The sequence below is a fragment of the Ahaetulla prasina genome, chromosome 2, assembly GCF_028640845.1.
Source record: "Ahaetulla prasina isolate Xishuangbanna chromosome 2, ASM2864084v1, whole genome shotgun sequence".
Lineage (NCBI taxonomy): Eukaryota > Metazoa > Chordata > Lepidosauria > Squamata > Colubridae > Ahaetulla > Ahaetulla prasina.
In genome coordinates, this window is record NC_080540.1 from 119,323,134 (window position 1) to 119,347,195 (window position 24,062).

Here is a 24,062-nt window from a genome sequence, read left to right on the forward strand (position 1 = left end):
AGAATAAACCAGTAAACCTGACATAAAATAAGGCACTGTAATTATTGTTAGCTGTTGCCTACAGAGTTTCAGATAACACTGAAACAGGGCTATGAATAAAAGAAGTAAAATGAGTCAACTAAAAACTCATGCCCTAGTCATCTGGCAGCTCTCTACATGAGGCTGGCTTTGAAGATCATCTGGAGGCTTCAACTGGTCCACTGTGCCTCAGTAAGACCATGTTGCATTTCTGCTTCACGAGCTGCACTAGCTGCCAATTTATTCCAAGTGTGATTTTAAGATGCTGATTGTTACATATAAAGCCTATATAACATAGGGCTGTCTGACTCCCATAATCTATCCGATTCAATCCTGCAGCATTGGTGCATTTAGGTTCCTTCAATTAAAGAGTGTCATCTCTTAGGACCCCACAAGCACAACTTCTAGCAAAGCCAGCCCATAGAAATTAAAAGAAAATTATTATCCAGCATGATTCCATATAGTGTGTGATAAAGTATAAAACTTCCTTCATATTATGTAGGGAGTATGTAATCTTTTTGATTGTTTCTGATCCCCAAGGCACGACAGAAATCATCGTACTTTTGTCCCAATCTTAATTAAGACTTAATTCCATTTTTATGTACATGATTTGTTCACATTACCCAAATTTTCATGAGTAAGCAAGTTTGATGCATGTCATCTAATTACTCTAGCTTTTCCTTTTTTTCCACACTGGTGTGTTAAATAAGCAGCTGAACTAGGTTTCCTAGTTTGTTACTCTTAATGCACCAAGAAACAGCTCAAAGGGAGAATCTCTAGTTTATTTAGGAATGCATCTGGTAGAAGAGCTAATATTTATCCTGACTTACGAAATAGTATGAAATTTGTTTGGACCGTTCATAAAGTACAGTACTAATCTCAGAAAAAAACTTTTCCAGATCCTTTCAAACAAGTATTTAAGAATTATATTAAGAATTCTTAGGTTAGGTCAAGGTAAGGTACGCAACTTGGGCGTGCTCCTGGATGGTCGGTTGTCCTTTGAAGACCATTTGGCGACCGTCTCCAGGAGAGCATTCTATCAGGTTCGCCTGATCCGCCAGTTGCGTCCCTTCCTGGACCGGGATGCCTTATGCACAGTCACTCATGCTCTCGTTACCTCTCGCCTGGACTACTGCAATGCTCTCTACATGGGGCTCCCCTTGAAGAGCACCCGGAGACTTCAGCTAGTTCAGAACGCGGCTGCGCGGGTTATTGAGGGAGCGTCTCGGAGCTCCCACATAACACCTATCCTGCGCAGACTGCACTGGCTACCTGTTGTTTTCCGGGTGCGCTTCAAGGTATTGGTTACCACCTTTAAAGCGCTCCATGGCTTAGGACCGGGCTATCTACGGGACCGCCTACTGCCGGCTTCTATCTCCCATCGTCCGGTACGTTCCCACAGAGAGGGACTCCTCAGGGTGCCGTCAGCCAAACAGTGTCGACTGGCGGCCCCGGGGGGGGGGCCCTCCTCGGGGGGAGCTCCGACCCTGTGGAACGAACTTCCCCTCGGACTTCGACAATTACCTGACCTTAGGACCTTTCGCCGCGAACTTAAAACTTATTTATTTCGTATGGCTGGACTAGCCTGATTTTTATTTTTATTGGATGGGTTTTTAAAACTGTGTTATTTTAAGGGGGAGTACGTTTTTTAACATTTTGGGCATTTAAATTAGTTTTTTAAGGGATGTTTTTAATTATTGTGTGTATTTATATTTTTATCTGCCTGTTCACCGCCCTGAGTCCTTCGGGAGAAGGGCGGTATACAAATTAAAATATTATTATTATTATTATTATTATTATGTTCAGTGCTCAATAAAAAGATGTACTTATGTGAAATCACGAGTGCTTCTCAAATCTGCTTTGTAAGATTGAGAGAGTCTATGGATCTAGTTGAAAAATAAAAAATTAAATTCTATGAAAATATTTCATTCTTTCCATTATTAATTATCAATCCCAGAAATTATAAAATAGGCTGTAAAAATTAACTACAGTACCAACATTAAACTTTTAAAACTGCAAGTGATTTTATTCTAGTCTATCTCCTTATACTGAAAGACTGTGACTATCAGAACAAAAAACTCCTAATAATTACTGCCTAACAAAAATTATATGGAAATCAGGAAAAATGTATTACAACCCAACAATATTTATTTCATTTATCACATATATAATAAAATTTAAAAACAAAATTGATCCGTTAAATATTTTAAAATAATTTACAGGACGATATTTTGATGCATGAGACACAATAAAGCATTGCTTGTTGTGGCAGACTTTAAGCAAAACTTGGCATCAAATGTCTGATGTAACTATCAACATTATATAATTTATTAAGTTTTAATAAACTTACAAACAGCAGGATGAGAAATTGGGCTGGTTGCAAAACCATGTTTTTATTGCATAGGGATCTTCAATCATACTGTTAAAGACTTGTTTTCCATACTAATACTATTGCTGTGTATTTCATCATCTTGGTATCAATTCTTAGTGTTAAAAGGACAATTGAGAATCCCAAGGTATCTCTGCTTTGTTAAAAGGGAAAAAACTATCAGTAAATGAAAGCATTCTGTGTGAATCACTAAAACCAGAGAAAACTGTACTTCAGAGTTCCCATGGCAGAATTATCATAGCCCATATTTTTTAATTGTGAACCAACCAGAGTTAGTCTAGAGTTGAATGGAACCAAAATAGAAATAAATAAATAGAATCTAATTCTCTTTTACACATAATTGGAACTGTCCACAAGCTTTCATTTCTCATCAATAATCAGAGATACAGCAACCCTAAGAGATTCAGTTAGTTATGGCTTTAGTTATTAAAAAGATAAATAAAATAAAATAAAGCCTTGCTGGATCATAATACAATACTCTAGCAATGACTGCTTTTGCTTTTTTTGCTTGCTTTGCTTTGATAAAGCACCTATTTAGGTCCCCTCCCTGTGACAAATACGCTTCATTCTTTATTTATGAAACATGATAAAAAGGGGGGGGGGAACAACATCCACATCACATAAGGCTATTAGGAAACTTAGCAAGATGCAAGGAAAAGATAAAGAAGACAATGATAGAATCAGACTCATACAATAGCATTCTTCAGGCTGAATAAATTATAAGAGATAGGGTCACACATAATTACCAATTGTCTCAAAGACATAGATTTCAATCAGTCTACAGAACATCTTTGAAAAAGATACTTATTTGAAACATATCAGGTGTCAACCCTGAAACTGGCCTCGCAGAAGCCATCTTGGAGCTTCAGTGCTGCTAGCGTTGGTCTGGTGATATCAAGCTTGATCAATCTAATTTTCCTTTATTGGCACTTGAGTAAGACCTGAATGTCTGTTGAACCTTGCTATACTGATAAGTGATGAGCAGGCACTAGGGTATTAGGTTAGAGAACAAGTGAATACTGTTCAGTGGTGGTTTCAAAATTTTTTGCTACCAGTTCAGTGAGCGTGGCTAGGTGGCGGCATGTGACTAAGTGGGCATGGCCAACTTGATGTCACTCACGCCCATGCCCACTCAGTCAAAAGACTCCCCAGCTAGCCACGCCCACAGGAAAAGGTAAGATAATTTTTGGAATTTCCACCTATCTACCCCCGACCTCCTTTTGCCAGGCGCCCCCACTTCCCCTCCTTTAGTGGCCCCACCACTAGCCCCACTTCCCCCCCAACCACCCCCTCTTTGTTTGGGCTGCTTACCTTCTACAGCGGCTGATCCAGAATCTGGAAGGCAAGCTGACCAGAGTTTTCAGTGGCCCCCAGTCAGCCGCCACAGCTGCAAAGTGGCTCTCAAAGAAGTGGCGGCTAGCTGAAGGCCGTCAAAAAGTACCAGAGGTTGTGGAAAAAGCTGCAGCTGCTGCCATGTTCTTCGTGCACACGCACCCCATTGCATTTGCAAGGCAATGGAATGTGCATGTGTGAAGAACATCGCGGCGAGGAACATGGCAGGCAAGCGAGTGGCGACCAGGGGACTGGTTTGGGGGCATGGCCAGCCTGCCATTGCTACCGGCTTGGCAACCTTGGCCAAATTTCTGCCAACCGTTCACGCACACCGGTGCAAACTGGCTGAATACCACCTCTGCTACTGTTATACTTTTATATATGATTAAGATAGCCTGGGTATCGGCAACCCGCAGTTCCGGAGCCAAACGGCTCTTTGGGCCCTCTGCTACGGCTCCCTGTCCCATCCGTCTCCCTTCCCTCTCTTGCCTGGCCTGAAAAGGTAAGGGCGAGGGTGGGGGATGGAGAGCAGCCAGGGCTGATTCTCCAGCACCTCACTTGTGGAGATTCTTTCGGCCCTTGTTGGTGCTGGGCATGGCTCGGTTGCTTGAGGAGATGCGCAACCTGCTCTCCATCCTGAGACACTGGCCTGACCCCGCCACTGAAGCCGGCCTCACTAACATGAAGGCTGGCAAGGTGGGAATGGGATCCGGGAGGACGTGACATAGGAAAGGGGACGGGTCTGCAGTGCCCAGCCACGGCTTTAAGAGGTTCAGGGCAACAGGAAAAGGAAGCTGGCCCTGCCGAACCTCACATGCCACCCTGGGGGTCAGGCTCTGAAAAAGCCCTCCCCAAAGACACTTGTGCATCAGCCAATCTCCCATCTCTCCCTCCTTCCCTCTCTCTGAGTGTATCTTTCCCACGCTCTATCTCTGTCTCTGTGTTTCTTCTCTCTCCTTCTCTCTCTGGCCAAGCTTAGCAAGTTGATACCAGAAAGCTCTCCTTCGGGCACTTCGCTTTTATTTCTTCTTTTTGGAAATCCGGGCTGGCTTCCCTTCAGCCAACCCTCCTCCTCCACCTCCCCCACTTCTCATCTTGTGACTCCTGACTGGCTGTGGTGGGGCTGGGAGGATGCACACGCGTGGGGAGACCCTCAAACGAGCACCAAAGTGCAGCAAAGGCACACGTGGGGCAGCCAGCTGCTTGCTTAAGGGGGTTTTAACAGGACGCAAAAGGATGTGGCTTCTCTCCTGTACTAAGGCTCCGGCCATCACCTTGCCCTGTCTCCCCGAGCACGAGAGGAGGGGGAGGATGGTCGCCAAGTGTGCAGGAGCAAAGTGACCCTGTACCTGCCTTCGTGCCACATTTGTGCTTAAGACAGCCTTTGTTTCCTGCTGCTTCGGGCTGGAGCTCGCGTCCTCTGCACTCGGCCGAAGAACTGGGGGGGCGATGACCAGAGCCTTAGTGCAGGAGAGAAGCCACATCCTTTTGTGTCCTGTTAAAACCCTCCTTAAGAAAGTAGCCAGTTGCCACATGCGAGAGACAGACACACGCGCGCACACACAAACACACACAAATACAGAGGGAAAGAGAGAGATACACACAGTGATACACAGAAAGAGGAGGAGAGAGAAGGGGAGAGGAAGATAGAGAGGGAGAAAGAGATGGGGAAGAGGGAAGGAGAGAGATGAGAGAGGAGGGAGAAAGATGAGAGGGGGAGGGAGGGAGATAGAGAGGGAGAAAGAGAGATGGGGAGAGGGTAGGAGAGAGAGGAGAGGGAGGGAGGGAGGGAGAAAGATGACAGAGGTAGAGAGGGAGAGGGAGAGAGATTGGAGAGGGGACAGAGAGAGAGAGGGAGTAAGAAACATATATACCAGTTTCCCATAGAAAAGAAAGCCGAGAGAGCCACAAAACCTGGGTAGGCGTGGCTGGGAGAGGGTCAGGTGACTCGGTGGGAATGAGTGATATCAAATTGGCCATGCCCATGCAGGTTTTGTGGCTCCCGGTGTTTTGTTTTCTGCGGGAAATGGGCCCAAATGGCTCTTTGAGTGTTTTAGGTTGCAGACCCAAGATAGCCTATTCAGCTGAACAAGACCACAACAGCATACAATTTCCAACACTGAATGTTTTAACCATTCTTCTTTTATGTCAGCTCTGTCTGTAATAAAGGTTTCCTCATCCATGATTTGATTATAGATGACAGGGCAAACCAGGTATATGTTACTGAAGTAGAGAGGAGATGTATTTTATCTAGCCACATGGGTTTCAGGCTTGGTATCAAGCACAGCCTTGGGCAGAGAAATATAATTCATATATATTTTAACTTTTACCTTGTTTGACCTGAAGGACAGTAAACATAGAAACTAAAGGTAGCAAAAATGAATTACAGGTAGTCCTCAAGTTACAACAGTTCATTTAGTGACCATTCAATGTTACAACAAAGGCACTGAAAAAAGTGACGTATGACCATTTTTTACACTTACAAGCTTTGTAGTTTCCCCTTGATCATGTGATCAAAATTCAGATGTGTGGCAATTGGCTCATACTTATGGCATTTGCTGTGTCCCAAGGTCATCTGATCATCTTTTGCAATCTTTTGACAAGCAAAGTCAATGGGGAAGCCAGATTCACTTAGTGGCCAAGCTACTAATTTATCAATTGCAGTGATTCACTTAGCAACTGTGGCAAGAAATATTGTAAAATCAGGCAAAATTCCCTTAACAAACCTGTCATTTAACCACAGTAATTTTGGGCTCAATTGTTGTCAAGGAATACCTGTACTGGTTTATGTTGAGGTTAGTTTTATGGCTGCTAAAATGCTTTGATTTTGATGTAATTTGCCAGCATAACTGGGTAATAAATAAGTTATGATTGCCTCCAGCTGCAGAACTGGAGTAGCTCAGAATAACAAATGCTGGTAAGTCTATTAAGATTTCATAAATGAAATGAAGAATTAAAGAGAGCTTCTTCTCTACATATAAATTTGTGGATGTGAATCAGAAAGCCAGAATGCCAATTATTTTCTATTCTGGCAAAAACTCATTTAAGAAATTTCTCCAGTTTATCCAATATACTGCATTGGTTCTTATTTGAGACTTCAACAATTCACATTTTTTACAACCACAACAGATGGTAACATAATAAAATGCCAAAATTATACTGATTATTTCAGCATAGTTACAACAGGCCAAAGCATATCAGCATCAGCCCCTTGCGGATTCTTCCTTTCCGCCTCTTCTTCTAGCATAAAAATAAATTACTCAAGTAAGAAAAGGCAGTAGTTATTATTCCTTTCTAATGCACTGAGTCTTAGATTTATGTTGACACTGCTGAGGAATGCTTAGTTTGGGTTACCAACATTAAAAAACTGCCTTCAGAACATTGGAATTACTCATTCCTGGAATCAGCTATGCCAAGAAATTGTGTCATAAAAATCTGCAAAGCATACTCTTTACCCTATATAACCTGCCTCACTTTGGTCAGAAAATCATTTTTATATCCTAGAGATTAGCTGCAAAAGCAATTTCCTGCCAATCCTTTTATGTGTGTGTGTTACCAATTTCAGCTGTTTTAAAGACACTCAGAGAAGTGTGTAAATTTAACATGGTATATATTTGAGGAACAAAGGTGAAAGTCAAACTACTACTAACTAAATCTTATCCCAGTTGAGGTATAACTTCAAACCAATGTTGTTGTTGTTTTTAAAAAAATCAAATGCAAGAGTTTATGATGCCATTTGTGACACTGATGCAATTTACATTTAAAATTGCAATCATAATCAAGATTTAAAGCATTAGTAAAAACATATTAAATTTTTATACAAAACAAGAAAAGATAAACAGAAAGAGAAAATGAAAACAGCAATAAAAATCAGAGCAACGTAAACTACCAAAAAAAAAAATCGCTGCCTGGAGCAGAAAAGTCAATTAAGGACAGTAACTGGCACACTTCACTGACTTTCCGAAGTTAAAGGGCTACCTCTGAAAATGCCCACTCTACTTAACTATATGTTGCATAGATCACTTCAGGAAATAGGCAGGAACATGTACAAAGTTGTGTTAGATCAGAGGTCTTCAAACTTGGCAGTTTTAAGATTTGTGGACTTCAACTCCCAAAATTCTCCAGCCAACTATGCTGGCTGGAGAATTCTGGGAGTTGAAGTCTACAAATCTTAAAGCTGCCAAGTTTGGGGACCCCTGTATTAGATACTGTGACTCCAAGCTGTGAAGAACTCTTATATGTTAACACGAAAACTTCTATGTTAATTTGGAACACAAAATTACCTGGGACCCAGTAAAGATAATTATGAACTGGTGAGATGTATTCCTGTCATCCAGTGAGAGTCAATACTCTTCCTGCAACATTCTGTCCCAAATAAAGATTCTAAACTGCATTCAAGAGCAATCACACATTTTGCAACAGTAATATAAACAGATAAATAAATATCAGGGCATATATTGTTATAATAATGGTACCTTTATCTAAACAGCATGAGCATGCTTTTGATTACCAAAATGGCCTCTAATGGTCCTCTAATGTCAAAGACAAATGTAAGAGCACATAAAATTCAAACATCCTCCTTTGGGGAATCAAGTTGCACTCTTCTTACTTAGATAGATAAATCAACTATTACTAATACCACCTGTTTGTCTGGTCAGAGTTTTAGTTTGGTGGCTTCACCCAATGCATTTGTCAGCCCTGGAGGCCAACTTTTACTTTGGATCTTCAGGGCTGCCATACTTGGTGGATGGGCATGCTGTGGGAAACGGGAGGAGAGTTGGATGGAGACAGGGTGAGATGTGTAGCCATAACAACATTTGTGGCTAGTTTTTTCAGTACCTGCCGTATTAATTTAAGTGTTGTTCTTCCAGTGTCTCACTGAATTTAAGAATGTCAACCAAGTGGACTAGGACCCCTTGTACAGATGTTCATACAGTATCTCGTTGATCACCTGCATGAATACAGCGGTGTGTGTGTGTGTGGGGGGCGGCTGGAGTCCAAATGGCATGACCTGAGTGGAGCAACTGACAGCTGCGCTAAAAGCTGCACTCCCAGCCGATCAGTGGATTAATGAAAACCGGGATATCCTCACCCTGAGAGGGACTAGCTTGGAAAGGGTCCAAACTATATGTCCCCACCAGTTTGAGGCTGCACAACCACAACTCCCAGCTGGCGGGGTCACTTTGGGTTCCTAAAAACCCTCCAATTAGCCCAGAGACAATTCTGGTGGCCGAAGATAAAAGCCAATGTGGAGGTCTATGTAAACAGTTGAAGATGAGGCCAGGAAAAATCCCTGGACTTCTTCAACAAGTAGCTGACCCCAGCCGGCCCTGGGAGGAGACTGCAATGGATTTTATAGTCGAGCTCCCAGAGAGCAGGAGAAATACAGTTATCTGGACTGTGATGGATTTATTTTCTAAAGAAGCCCACTTTACTGCCTGCTCCGCATTACCGTCAGCCAGGAAACTGGCCAAAATTTATTTATTTATTTATTTTATTTAATTTTTATACCGCCCTTCTCCCGAAGGACTCAGGGCGGTGTACAGGCAAAAGTAAGAACAACACAATATACAAATTAAAATACCATTTAAAAACTTATTAAATTAGCCTGAAATTAAAATTTTCCATACTAAAAACCCCATTTAAAATTAATAAAATTTCCCTTAAAACTAATTTAAGCCAGCCCCGCGCGGATAAAAAGATGTGTTTTTAGTTCGCGACGAAATGTCCGGAGGTCGGGTATTTGACGTAAACCCGGGGGAAGCTCATTCCAGAGTGTGGGTGCCCCCACAGAGAAGGCCCTTCCCCTGGGGGCCGCCAGCCGGCATTGTTTGGCGGACGGCACCCTGAGAAGTCCCTCTATGGGAGCGTACGGGTCGGTGGGAGGCATGTGGTAGCAGCAGGCGGTCCCGTAAGTACCCAGGTCCTAAGCCATGGAGCGCTTTAAAGGTCATAACCAACACCTTAAAGTGCACTCGGAAAGCCACAGGCAGCCAGTGCAGCCTGCGCAGGATCGGTGTTACATGGGAGCTACGTAGCTCCTCTATAACCCGCAGCTGCATTCTGACTAACTGAAGCCTCCGAGCGCACTTCAAGGGGAGCCCCATGTAGAGAGCATTACAGTAATTCAAGCGAGAGGTAACGAGCGCATGAGTGACCGTGCACAAGGCATCCCGATCAAGGAAGGCGCAACTGCGAACCAGGCGAACCTGGTGGAAGGCCCCCTGGAGACGGCCGTCAAATGATCTTCAAACGACAGCCGATCGTCCAGGAGGACACCTAAGTTGCGCACCCTATCCTTTGGGGCCAATAACTCGCCACCAACAGCCAGCCGCTGCTGCAGCTGACTGAATCGGGTGCTGGCATCCACAGCCACTCCGCCTTGGAGGATTAAGCTTGAGCCTGTTTCTCCCCATCCAGACCCGTACGGCCTCCAAACACCGGGACAGCACTTCAACAACTTCATTGGGGTGGTCAGGGGTGGAAAAGTACAGCTGAGTGTCATCAGCGTACTGCTGGTATCTCACCCCGAAACCACTGATGATCTCACCCAACGGTTTCATGTAGATGTTGAACAGAAGGGGCGAGAGAATCGACCCCTGAGGGACCCCACAAGTGAGGCCCCTCGCGGTCGACCTCTGCCCCCCTGTCAACACCGTCTGCGACCGGTCAGAGAGATAGGAGGAGAACCACCGATATATGGTGCCTCCCACTCCCAATCCCCCCAACCGGCGCTGTTCATCAAGCAGATCTACCGACTGTACAGTGCCCCGCCAGGTAATCTCAGACAGAGGCATTCAGTTTACCGCTAAATACTGGAGAGAATTCCTGAAATCCATTGGGTCGACTCAAGAACTTAGCTGGGCATTTCGCTCAAGTACGAACGGAGCCGCAGAAAGTGTGAACACCATGGTAGAGCAGTACATAAGACGCTATGTGGATTACCAACAAGAAAACTGCAAATCTGCTGCCTTTTGCAGAAGTGGGTTACAACAACGCAGTGCATAGCAGCACTGGACTAACCCCCTTTCAAGCCACTAGCGGCATGGAATTCGTTCCCATGCCTGATTTGCCAAGAAAGCCACTCTCCTCCATGATTAGCGGAATGGATGGAGTCGCTCAAAGGGGTTGGGAAAAGACCAAGAAAGCACTAACGGAAGCAGCAGAAGCATACAAGAAACAAGCAGATTGATACCGATCTCTCCAACCCCACTTTCGTGGGTGAGATCGCGTTTACCTGTCCACCAAATACATTAAATTGAAATTGCTCAGCAGAAAGCTAGGACCCAAGTTCTTAGGACCATTTCCAATAGTGAAAGTAATTAACCCAGTAACAGTTCAACTTAACCTCCCACACCTATTAGGGAAAGTGCATCCAGTCTTCCACAGCAGCTTGCTGAAGCCTGCTGTTAGTTCAAGACCGAGACCATAGGACCGCCCAGCGGCCAAACCAATAGTAGTGCAAGGGGAAATCCATTATGAGGTTAAGAAAATTCTGGACTCTAAATTGCATAGGGGTCGGTTGCAGTATTTGGTCCATTGGAAAGGTGTTACTTGGAACCCCTGACACTTTGTCTGAAGCTACCTGGGTTAAAAGCTGGGATAGTAAAACAATCCCATGATAAAGTCCCTAATAAGTCAAAGGGTCCTCCTGGGAGGTGGGGGGAGAGGCAGTTAGGGCCTAACCTCCTACATTCATCTCATATCAGGACATGCTTATCAGCTGAGGGGGAGCAGTCTGTCAGTCCTGGATCTTTTACTTTGGACCTTCAGGGCTGCCACACTTGGTGGATGGGAATGCTGTGGGAAATGGGAGGGGGGTTGGATGGAGACAGGGTGAGATGTGTAGCCATAACAACATTCTTTTCCCTGGGAGTCAAGGACGTGCACGTTCTCCATGCACCTGGAGAGGTGTGACTGGGAAACAACAGCAGCTGGCACGATGACATGATTAGACCATGACGTGGACAAGTGGGTGCAGGGGAAGATTTGACTTTCGTTTGGGTTGGGAAAACTCAGGGGCCTTTCAGATTCAGATTTTCCCAGATGTGCCAATATGACATCTCTAATAAAATGGAACTTTGCCTGTCTTGGAATTTTATTTCTGTTGGGGGTGTTACTTGGAACCCTGACAGCATTATTTCAGCCAGAACTGATTCAACAATTTCACTGTTTCATTTATAGCCATAAGAAGAGATGGACTTGAACATCATCAAAAAGTGATTTTACTCTAAATATCTGAATTATCTCAGTTACAACAGTGTCCTATAAATAAATATGGGATGATTCTTATATAGTAAGAGAACATTATTGCACCTATTTTGTTGGGATGGAGGCAAAAAGCTTTTTGTCCTTCAATCATTTAATTCTTTCAGTAATACCCAGCAGAACTTTGGTAAGTCATTCAGGATCACTGAGGATTTAACCTAACTGGAAATTATACAGGAGGTAGTTCCCTGAGACTTGATGATTAGATACTTTTGCTAAGAAGAAATCCCAAGATTACTAGAGATAACTATCTAGGGATGACTAGAACCACATAAAGGATGTTCTGCCCAAACCTAATATTTGGAGGAGGATGGCAATTCCCATTTCTCTCTCTGCAAAGTTTACCCAACAGGCCAACCAGAGCAGTATTAATTTCATAATTAGGGAGGGACTCTCACACAACGCACATAGAACGAATGTTCAGGTAAGTACAACATTCCTTCTGTGTGCTACTTAGAGAGTCCAAGCAATGGGACATGCCCAAGCTAAGCATTCCTAGGGTGGGGAATAGAAACCTCCAGGGTCCTTTCAACTGGAAGAACCTGCTGTAAGACCCTTCTCCCAAAAGCCGCCTCTGCTGACGCAAACATGTCATGTTTGTAATTTCTGATGAAGGGAGAAGGTGATGCACAAGTGGCTGCCCTGCAAATCTCTAGTATAGAAGCTTGAGTGGCCCAAGCCACCGTTGTGGCTGCACTTCTTGTAGAATGGGCCATAATGTGGCCCGGAATAAGTCAAGCCTGATGATCGTATGCCAGAGAAATACAGGCCTTGAGCCAACGACCAATGATGGATGGAGTCACCTTCATGCCCAGAGACCGGAGCTGAAAAGAGACAATTAACATCTGTCTTCCGGAACGTTGCAATCCTGGTGAAGTATATGCGCAGGGCTCTGCGTACATCTAAGGTGTGCCACCAGAGTTCCCTGGGATGTTTGGGATTTGGACAAAAATCCGGTAAGATGACCTCCTGGGCCCGATGGAACCAGGAGTTGATTTTTGGACTGAATGTTGGGTCCACATGGAGGATGACTCTGTCAGGATGCATAATACACAAATCCTTCCCTACTGAGAGAGCTGCCAGTTCCGAGTTTCTACAAGCAGAAGTTATGGCAATGAAAAGGTGACTTTAAGGGTCAGAAGTCTGAGACTGGCAGAACTCAACAGTTTGAATGGAGAGGACATGAGTGCCTGTAAGACGAGGGACAGGTCCCAAGAAGGGTATCTGTGAACAGGCGGAGGTGGCAGATTAGAAGCCCCTTTTAGAAAGCTGAGAACCCTCGGGTGTTGAAAGGGTTGAAGCTCCCTTGCAGGAGAGAATGGTTGTCAAAATGGCTACTTGTCTATGGAGGATATTATCCACTAATCCTGTCTCTAACCCTTTCTGCAGGAAGTCCAATACCTGAGGAACAGTGGCTGATGTTGGAGCTAGCACCCTTCTAGTGCACCAGCGGAAAAAAGAATTCCATGTGGCATTGTATATGCGGGTTGTCGATGGACATTGAGAAGCAAGGATGGTAGAGATTACCTTTCTAGAGAATTGGTCCTTTCTTAGGATCTCCCTCTCAAGTGCCAGACAGCCTGCTGAAACCATTGAGGTTCTGGATGTAGCATGGCCCCCTGGCTGAGGGAGATCCTGTCTGGAGGGATCCTCCAGAGAGGTGATATTGATAGGGTCAATAGGTGTTGTGATCCGTCAGCAGCCTACAGAGCTGTCGGTGGAATCGGACTGCGATAAGCCTGTTCCTAATGCCCGCAGAAGAGCTTCCAGAAGGCAGGAGCAGCTCAAGCAAAGAGGTCACCTCGGGAGTAGGGCCAAGAGATGATTGGCCCCTCCCATAAGGTTTAAAAGGAGACCAGCACCGATGTCTCTGTTTGCCGGTTCTCTGCTCTGGACATTTATCAGAAAGGACCTTGGCAGTTATCCAAACTGAACTCAGGTTTGTGATAACTGAAGAATGTTTGTTTGTTGGTGAAGCCTTTGTTATGTTTAGAGTTACCCAGTGCTGGGAAAGAATTAATTCCCAGCTGTTTGAATAAAGTGTATTTTTACTAAGGACTGCGTTTGTTGCTACCTGCTCGGGTCTGGGTCACAATAGGTCCGTGAATCAGGTCTGTCTGGGCCCGTGAGGAGCTACGAGGAGAAACTCTGCACCTTCCTCCAGGATCTTCCTGATGACCCTCAGTAGTAGAGGTATCGGGGGGGGGAATGTATACAATAGGCCCTGGGCCACAGACAACAGAGGGCATCCAACCCTTCTGCTCCTGGGGATTGGAATCTGATGTAGAACTGTGGAAGTTGTGCATTCGCTGGGCTGGCAAAGATGTCTACTTGGAGTGGGCCAAATTTGGTTGACAGCTGAAGGAACAGATCTGGATGAAGTTTCCATTCTGCCTGATCAATGGTTATTCTGCTCAACCAATCCGCTTGGATGTTGGAGATCCCAGAGATGTGTTCCACCCGCAGGAAGAGCAAGTGTTTCTCCGTCCACAGACCTATCACTGCAGCCTCGCGCATTAGTGATACTTTGGGCAATCATATCACACAGGTCTTGTGACAGTGCAGCATCTTGGCCTTCTTCCAGGCGGAGCCCCGCCGCAATAGGAGTGAAAGTGTCAGAAGCACGAGAAGCCCTATGGCGATGAGAGGACCCTGGCTCTGGGTGGTTACCCCCAAAGGGGGATCCATGCTCGCTGCCTGAAGCTCCTGCCTGGCAGTAAAATCAGAAGACCAGCCAAACTGGTCTGGCTGGGGCTCTTGGATCAAAATGTTCTTGTCTAAAGGATCAGTTGCTTCCCTGCTGCAGACAGGGATAGAAGATTCCTTGCCAGCCTCCACCCTTTTATGGGCCTTGTCAAATTGTTTTTCTAAGGCACGTTGTCACCTCATGGCATCCTTATCAGATGCAGTGGAAGCTTGTACAAAAGGCTGGGATCTAGCGGAGGGTCCCTTAGCCCTTGATTTCTTCTTTTTTGTAACTGAAGCCTTCGAGGCTTGATGCCTGAGGGAGGAAGAGGCAGAGGTGCGTGAAGGAGAGCGACTGCAAGCCATTTTGAAACTCACGAGGTGCTTATATTTCAGCAGAAAAAAACTCGTTTGAAAACCTCTTATAATTGCTGCCAATTGTTTTGTAATTACCTCCCCAGTGATTAAAAACACCAGTATGGAGGGCAGTTGAGGGCTGTAGCTACGCCAAGCCGCCACCACGGCTGCGGTGGGGGGCAGGGGGCAATCCAAAATGGCATGAAGCCTACACCAAGGCTTCTCAGCCCCGATTACCACAGCTAGCCCAGGAAAGCCGGAATCCAACACCACGGATCCATGTCCAAGCCCAAGAGTGCAGAGCTGACACCATGGCTCGCCACGCGCTAATCCGGTGCCACAACTCACAGAAACTGCCTCCGGAGCGATCAAGAAGCCGCCGATGGCACCACACACCTTGCAGGCCTCCCGAAAGGGAATTTCGCTGCTGCTGATCCCGGCGGCTAAGCTGATGCGCGCGCAGCTGGGCGCGGTGCCAAAAACTGCTTGTAAAGCAGCTACAAAGCTTTTCTAATATTTACTGTCTCTGAAACTCTGCTGAAAGAAGTCCAAACAATGGAGCTCTACTAACAGAAGTCTCTCTAGGCCAGCGATCCCCAACCGGTGGTCCGCAGACCACTGGTGGTTCGTGAGAGAATTTTGGTGGTCAGCGGTGCACCTGGGTGGAGGAGCTGCTAGGGGAAGAGAAATGGCCAGTTCTGTGACTAGAGCTCTGGAATATGGGACTGGCCAGGCAGCTTGCGGTGGGGCTGTAAATCTCCGACGTTGAGGAGGGAGGTTCATGCAACTTGCAACTCAGCCCTTGTCGGCCAGAATGAGGTAATGGTGGAAGGGGGGTGGCAGTGCAGGTGGGCCGAAGCCACTGGTGGCTAGAACCGCAGGCTGTTTCTTCCCCCCTGCTGTAGCTTCCTGTCTGCTGAACCCACCAGTGGCTGTCCCCGCCCCTCGCCCTCCCTTCCCAGTCATTCCTCGCCTGGCAAAAGAATGGGAGGGGGGATGGAGATTTGTTTGATATTCCAGAGCGGGAACTAAGGTTCATCTCTTGCTGGATCTCGCAGACATTTCTTCTGGCCCTTGTTGGTGCTCCTCGCATCTCAGTCTCTCGGGGAGATGCTCGACTTCCTCTCAGTCCCAAGACACTGGCTGGCCCATGAGATGAGAGAAAGAGAATGAGAGAGAGAGAGAAAAAGAGACAGAGAATGAGAAAGAGTGAGAGAGAATGAGAGAGAGAGAGAGAGAGAGAGAGAGAGAGAGAGAGAGAATATCAGAGAGAGAATGAGAGAGAGAATGAGAATCAGAATGAGACAAAGAGAATGAAGGAGACAGAATGAGAGAAAGAGACAGAATGAGAGAGAGAATCAGAGAGAGAGAATCAGAATGAGAGAGAGAAAGAGGGGGAGAGAGAGAGATGACAGAATAAGTAGGAAAGGGAGTGGAAGAGGGGGGAAGAGAGAGAGAAGGGAGAGTGCCTGAAGCACCCCATCCTATCACTGGGAGTCCAGGTGCTTCAGCAAGCGGGGTTCTGGATTCGTATTAGCGGTCCGCGGGATTTAAAATTATGAACTTGGTGGTCCCTGAGGTCCAAAAGGTTGGGGACCCCTGCTCTAGGCCAACTGAGTTAACAAACTGGGGCTAAACAGGAAGGAGGAGGCATGACTAAACAAATTACAACTCAGTCTCTGGCCAATCAGATAAGGTTATCACCCATTGCTTGGACTCTCTAAGTAACACACAGGAGGAATCTATATTTTTGGATCATTTTTCCCTAGGAGTGGTCTCATCACTACTACTTTGTACTTCCTCTTTTACTGCTTCAGGTGTTGAGGAAGATAGTCATCACTACAATCTCCTTTAATAAGATCATGTGCACTCAAAGCTTTGGGTAGGTAAGCCAGCCAACTGGATTCCCTCCTTCTTAAGCCCTGAGGTTCAAAAGTAAGTAAACATGTGGTTGGTCAAACTCAACCAAGCATATTGTCTGTATTATCTGAATTTACAGCTGAAGTTTTTATAGAAAAGAATCTCAGTCAAGAACATTTGCACTTTTATAAGATGAACAGCCAAACCATGACTAAACTGATAGATCCTAACCTCAGAGTATCTAGTCAACGCATTTTAGGAAACTACCTTCTGAATAATCTCCAATTAGGTGAAGTCCTCAATGGTCCTGAATGACTTACAAAAGTTCTGCTGGGTATTACTGAAAGAATTAAATGATGGCAGGCTAAAAAGCTTTTTGCCTCCATCACAACAAAGTAGGCTCAGTAATGAGTTCTTACTATATCAAATTAATTTAACTCAACCAACTTCTAAATCTACCAACCTGCTTCACTGCTCATTGTTAAGATATATACTAAAAGATGGAATGGCCTACGTTGTAACCAGCTTGTAATCTGTTCCACAATTAGCCCTTGGCCATGTGTTTGTCATTATATCTAAAATTCTCTGCTGCTTCTATCAATTTGATTTCTGTGCATTCATCTGAAGTCTATATCTACTTGCTTCATTTTGGCTGTTTGAAGACTGTGTTAGCAGTGAAAAAAATCAATGGATTGGCAGAAATTGGTACAGAATACTCCTGCTTCGTTTCTGTTTCCTCCATCATACAAGCCTACTAGGTTTTCCTTCTTACTATTTCCAATTTGGCATTCCAATCTCCAGCCATAAGCAGAATATCTTGCTGGCATGTTAGGTTGATTTTGTATTGAACTTGATCATAAAACTCATCAAATCTTCTTGATCAATAGCTAAAGCATTATTTTGGGTAATTGTCATATTAAACAACTGTCTATGAAGTACAATTGATTTGCGCAGTCATTGACTGACTGTATTATATTTAGGTAGTGATTCTACTATATCCTTCATGACTATAAAAGCAATGCTGCTCTTTGCTTTTCATAGTTACGTATGTATGATCTTCTCACTGAAAGTGTCCAATTACAGACTATTTCAATTGGCTAATGCTTAAAATATCAATGTGTGCTAGATTCATTTCAACTCTGTGTAAAGTTTTTCCAAGTCCATGGGTCTTATAGTCCATGTTTCCTAGTGATTGTGTTTGCAACTTTAGTTTTTCTTTACTTGCATGACAATATTAGCAACTTAGACATCCACAAGGCTTTAAATCAAGTTGCATCAAAAACACCATTGAAGGTAGTCCTCGACTTATGACCATATTGGAGTCTGCCCATTATAATTGTAAGTCGTTGACAGTCATAAAACAAGTCATGTCATGACCAGACCTATTTTTATAAGCTTTTTTGTTGTACTCGTTAAGTGAACACCTTGGTTAAGTAAAGACTCTAGTTCCATGATAACGAACCTATGACACGTGTGCCCGAAGTGGCACGTGGAGCCATGTTGCCTGGCACGTGCATTGCCCATTCATCTTCCGCGTTTCTGGCGCACATGCACACATGACTATCAGCTGGCCTTTGTGCATGCAGCAGTGCCGGAAACCGGAAGAGCTGGTCTTGTTTTCCGGTGTGAGCATGCACGCCGGTCAGCTGATTGCCACGGGCGCCAGAAACCCGGAAGACTTGCTGGCCGGCATGCATTTGTACCTTATCTGACACATGCATGCCCCCTGGGCAGCTCCTCTTCCTGGTCATGGCCCTGATGAGCATGCATGTGTGCTTGAAGTGCTCCTTTTTCGACACTTGGTGCCGTAAAGGTTCACCATCACTGCGGTAGTTGCTAAGTTTGCTTTGGGCAATTTTTTTTGGCCAAAAAACAGAAGTAAATGTGGGCCGGGTGCCAAGTGCCCAAAATAATAGTGTGACCATTATAACTTCCGGGTCATAACTTCCTTTTGGGTGGTCTGTCATAAGACTGAATGGCTGCTAAAGCAACTAGTCATAAATCAAAGATACCTGTAGGTTCTCTGAAAGCTCCTTAGCTCTCCCTCAATAATATGTTGAGTGCCACGTGACTTGAGGGGATTCATCATCCAGCATTGTATTATCAACCACTATCAAGACTATCTACATGGTTTACTTGGGAAAATACAGGGGTAATCTACCATTGTGTTCTGTTGTGTACAAGTGGTTCTCGCTTAACAACTATTTCAACAACCATCTGAAATTACAACAGTGCTAAACAAGTTGGTATTCATGACCAGTCTTTGAAATCTCTGCCATCTCAGTGTTCCCACAGTCACATGAACCGAATACAGCCAATTGGCAACCAGCCTGCAATTACAGCATCAGGGCCCCACAGTCACAATTGCTATTTATGACCTTCACTGCAAGCAAAGTCATTGGAGAAACTGGTGGGAGGTTGCAATGGCAACCACATGATGTTACACTTAATCACAGAAACTCTCTGAGCAGTGTGGTCGCTAAGCAGTGCGGTCCTGTGACATCATACTTTATGATCTAGTCAGTAACCTACACAAATTCCAGTCCCAATTACCATAAACCGAAAATTGCCTATACTAAATAATGCCATTGTCATTAATGTGATAGTCTGACTATTATCTCCCATATTGATGCTGCCCAATATAGATATGCCTGCCTGCCTGTTTTAGCTGAAATTTGTGATGATCTTCCTACACAGATGACCCTCATGAGAGTACATACTTTTGCCATATGCTCCTGGCATTCTTTGTTCCTTCCCAGGAACACTACTCACCACTACTCTATAATGAAGCAGCACTGCAGTTACCAGGGTTGATCTAAAATATTTTTCCCAGTTTAAAACAAATCTTGTTTCTGCTTTGTGAACCTTATATTGTGAAGTGAATATGAAATATGAAGTGTGATGCAGTAATAATTCTATTAAAAACTTTGCATCTTGTCTACATTTAAGAAACTAAGAATTGTCTCCCATTCCTAAACTATCCTCAACATATCAACTATATTCACAGTAAAGGCCATGAAAGGAATTCAGATTGGAGATTCAGTGGGAATCCAATTAAATTTAGACAGTTAATTTTAGGCAAATCTAATTAAGTCTGGTGGTGGTGTGGTAATTTCTGTTCTGAAAGCAAATAGTGGAAGCATATGGAACCATGTACAGGTAGTCCTTGACTTATAATCAGTTGCATAGTGACTACTCAGTTACAATGGACCCTGAAAATGGGACTTATGATCGGGATTCGGAGTTCTGACATCTCGCAATTACCTGACCACAACTTATGTTTTTGCCAGAAACCAGCTGTACCTCCAGTTTCCAGGAAAAAACACATCATAGCAAACAATAGGTTTGCTTAAAATGTCATAATCCGGCACCATAATTTATCACCAAAATTATGCGCTCAATTACAGTCATAGTACTACCTGTAACTACAAGGTTAAATAATGAACAATGTATTGACATGTTATGTATTAGCTACTTCTTAAGGAAAACAGAAAGCAGTTTCAGTCAATAATATTTTTCAATGTAAAAGCCAAATTCTAGTACATTGAATGACATTATGAGTACTAAGACCAATAATTCAAGGGCTTAGATTTTGTGAGGGCAGATGCATATGTGCAAGTATAAAATACTCAAGTACCTACTGATAGTTGTAAAAATATTTGCACACTAATAGCAGAGAAGTTTCTATGAGCACATTTGATTTATAAATTTTTCTGCTCCCAAGTTTGAAATAAGAGACAAGGAATTTCTCATTACCATACTCATTTTTAGTTTTTATTTGACAACATTTTATCACCAAGCCCTCTCTTGTATTTCAATATATTTTATCTCTTTGTCAGCCAAGAACTTCACTCAAGCAGAGTGGACAATTATTGTTTAAAAATTGAGAGAAGCAAGCATTAAGTATATTTAGAAAGTCAGAGGTCATTCACATCAAAGGAGTCTCTAAATATTCATCTTCAAAACTTCATGAATGTAAACTACTTTTAGATAATTGAATCACAAGAACTCAATTTTTTTAACCAAATGTTGAAAAAGTAGACTAGTCTGTATTCTCTAATAATCTATTTATTCTAACTTGACTTTCTTCCTCTAGCAGATCAGAGATAAAAGAATTGATAATTAATAAAGTATCAACTGCCATCTAGAAAACTTTAAATTGGTAAGATTTACAGCACTCATTTTCCTTCTTAAAGCACCCCAAATTAAATACAAAAAAAGTTTAGATTGGATGAGCTGTTTGATATGATTGTAAAAATAAAACTTTTTTATGAAAAAAAAAAGTTTAGTCCTGCTGATTCTGTCAGTAGCAAATGGATGCTAGGAGCTTCCTATAGTACATAGTCAAGAATAGAATAGAATTCTTTATTGGCCAAGTGTGACTGGACACACAAGGAATTTGTCTTAGTGCCTATGCTCTCGATGTACATAAAAGAAAAGATACATTCGTCAAGATTCATAAGGTACAACACTTAATGATAGTCATAGGGAAACAGTCAATATAAATCTTAAGGATACCAGCAACAAGGTTATGTTGTTATATATGTATATGTATGTATATACGTATATATATCTTTAACCTATGCTATATCTTTGTTCTAGCACAGGTTAACTGTATTGACCTATATTCCAGTAGACTGTATGTATAGCAATAAACTGAAAACAATGAAAAATGCAATATGAGATTTTCTTAAAGAATTGCACTATCCAGAAAGCTTTTGGGGGTGTGGAGAAGCACCTACTGTGGGAACCTCTTAAACTCAAGCTTTTTGATCAGATAAACAGGTGGAGATCATAGCCAGGGAGGCTTTTGCCCAGGTACAGTTGTTATGCTGATATGCCAACTGCAACCTATCTTGAGTGAAAGGTTTTTATGACCGTAGCTCGTGTCCTCTATAAGCATTTACCTAATTTACTGCATTGCCTTTTAGATGGTGCTGCATTTGAGGACTACTGAGAAATTTCAATTGGTCCAAAATGCAGCCGTGTAATTTGTGTCTAGTACCGTAGTTGTTGACATGACATCCATGTTTCACACCCTGTAATATGTATCACTTTACTAGATGAAGAGTTCTCAAAACTCAAAAGCACTGCATGTTATTAATGCTAGTTTGGTTGGACTGAATGGTGGCAGGGTCTTCTACAGAAGCTGGCAGCTTTTCCTCATGGATCAATGCAGCCACCACCTGGTTTTCTCCTGCAATGTAGGCATTAATCATGGACACTGAGGCCTAAAATAAACAATTCCCACAGACTAAATATAATTAAAAACCACAATACTAGCTGCTGTCTAATCAATTAACTATACAGCCTAGACTGATATTAACAGATTAGTATCCTTTAGTGGGCATCTGCTATAGCATCAGCTATACTTCATATAATAATCCACTTGCCTCTCAAATACAGAATTACTTAGAAAAAACAGGCAGAGGTCTTTCCAATTTTTAAACAAAATATTAAAATTACAAAACTTGCAGACCCAAGTTACATTAATATATCTGTAAAATGGCATTTTTATTAACAATAAAGTACAGGATCTTTCTTAGCTACATTTTTGATAGCTGATTTGAATGCAATTAACAGTTCATATTCATGTAAGATCAGAACTTTAAAAAAGGCATTTCAGATAATTAATCACAGGTATGAACTCCCAAATTCTACCTCACATAATACTTGTATTGGGTGATACAATATACCTCAGAAGTGACAGCATTTCTAAAAAAACCTTTTCACTTTTTAAATCCAAAAACTTCAAACTTTCCATATTGCCACAAATGCCTACCTACTTTTCAACCTGAACAAGAGAACTTGACAATGTCTATTAAAGGATATACTGTTTGGACATAAATTGGAATGAGTATCTCTGGCAATTTCAGAGATAACCTCTGACAGTATTAGAAGACTCAAGACATTTTGAGATCTGATTCATAAGACAGGAATGAGGGAAAAAATCTATGCACTTAAGCATCTGAAAATGATGCCTTTCACCAGCACAGAAACTAGCAAGACCAGCCAGAATGAAGGGAGGGAGGGGAATGACACCATAAAAGCATGTCCTGAATCATCTTCATATTCTATGATAAAGTTGGGAAAGTGGATGGATGTAAGATGTGTTGGACCAGGGGTGTCAAACTCGCGGCCCGCATGCATCACGTGCTGGCTTTGCCCCAGCCCAGTTTAGTGAAGGGGAAAAAAGTCACGATAGATCATGTGACACTGCCGTGATGCCGCAAGTTTGACATCCCTGTGTTGGACAATAACAATCCCTGATCATATGTCACACTGCTTTAGTCAAAGGTATTTGGAGGACAGCAGTTTCTACACTGTTGCTCTTAGGAACAATTGGTTCAAAATATGTATATTATCTAAGTCTAAGATCTCAAATCAGTAAATCAAATTTGCAAAACCACTACTAAATCCATCTGTGTAGCAATTAAAATGTGAAATAAATGTAAATGTTTACATAGACTTATACTAAGAAAAAAAACTGCAACAGCTTCCTGTATTTCCAAAAAGTCAAGCAGAAACTACCAGAGCAAATTGTCATTGTAAAGACATATTCTAGACCAGTGTTTCTCAATCATGGCAACTTTAAGATGGGTTGATTTCAACTGCCAGAATTCCCTAACTCAGGGGTTCCCAACCTTTTCTATACCCCACACCCCTAGAACACTTCTGATATATTCTTGCACTCCTTACAAAATTAAATAATTATATGCATATAATTATGCATATACATTATAATTTTGAAACTTCTAAACCCAAGTTTTCGTACCTCCTGGAATATCGTCTCGCACCCCCAGTTGGGAATCCCGGCCCTAACTAGTGTGTTAGCTGGGGAAATTCTGGGAGTTGGAAGTCCACATGTCTTACAGTTGCCATGGTTGAGAAACAATGCTCTAGGTTCTCTTCCCAATTTCCACCTATTCCCCCATGCAAACAACTAAAATACTGCCAACTTCCAAATATTGATCCAATGATTCTAAATAAGTGAATAATGAAATCACTATTAACATCAATTACATCACTGCTACTTCTTTTACTATAGGTAGTCCTCAATTTACAACCATTTATATAATACCTGTTCAAAGGTACAAAGACAGTGAAAAAAATGATTTACCACTGATCCTTGCTCTAATTACCATGGTCATGT

At 43.0% G+C, this 24,062-nt stretch overlaps 1 protein-coding gene across 7 annotated transcripts in view; it reads right to left on the reverse strand.

Moving 5' to 3' along the window:
• BRD4 (bromodomain containing 4) overlaps positions 1–24,062 on the reverse strand; it is a 108,072-nt gene that overhangs the window by 80,642 nt on the left and 3,368 nt on the right. Inside the window, exon 1 of one of the 7 annotated variants that reach the window (XM_058174191.1) lies at positions 2,369–2,513. The exons of the other annotated variants lie outside the window; for them this stretch is intronic. The gene's annotated coding sequence lies outside the window, so the exon portion shown is untranslated. Of the gene's footprint in view, positions 1–2,368; positions 2,514–24,062 lie in introns of those variants that run through there. 7 annotated transcript variants of the gene reach the window in all.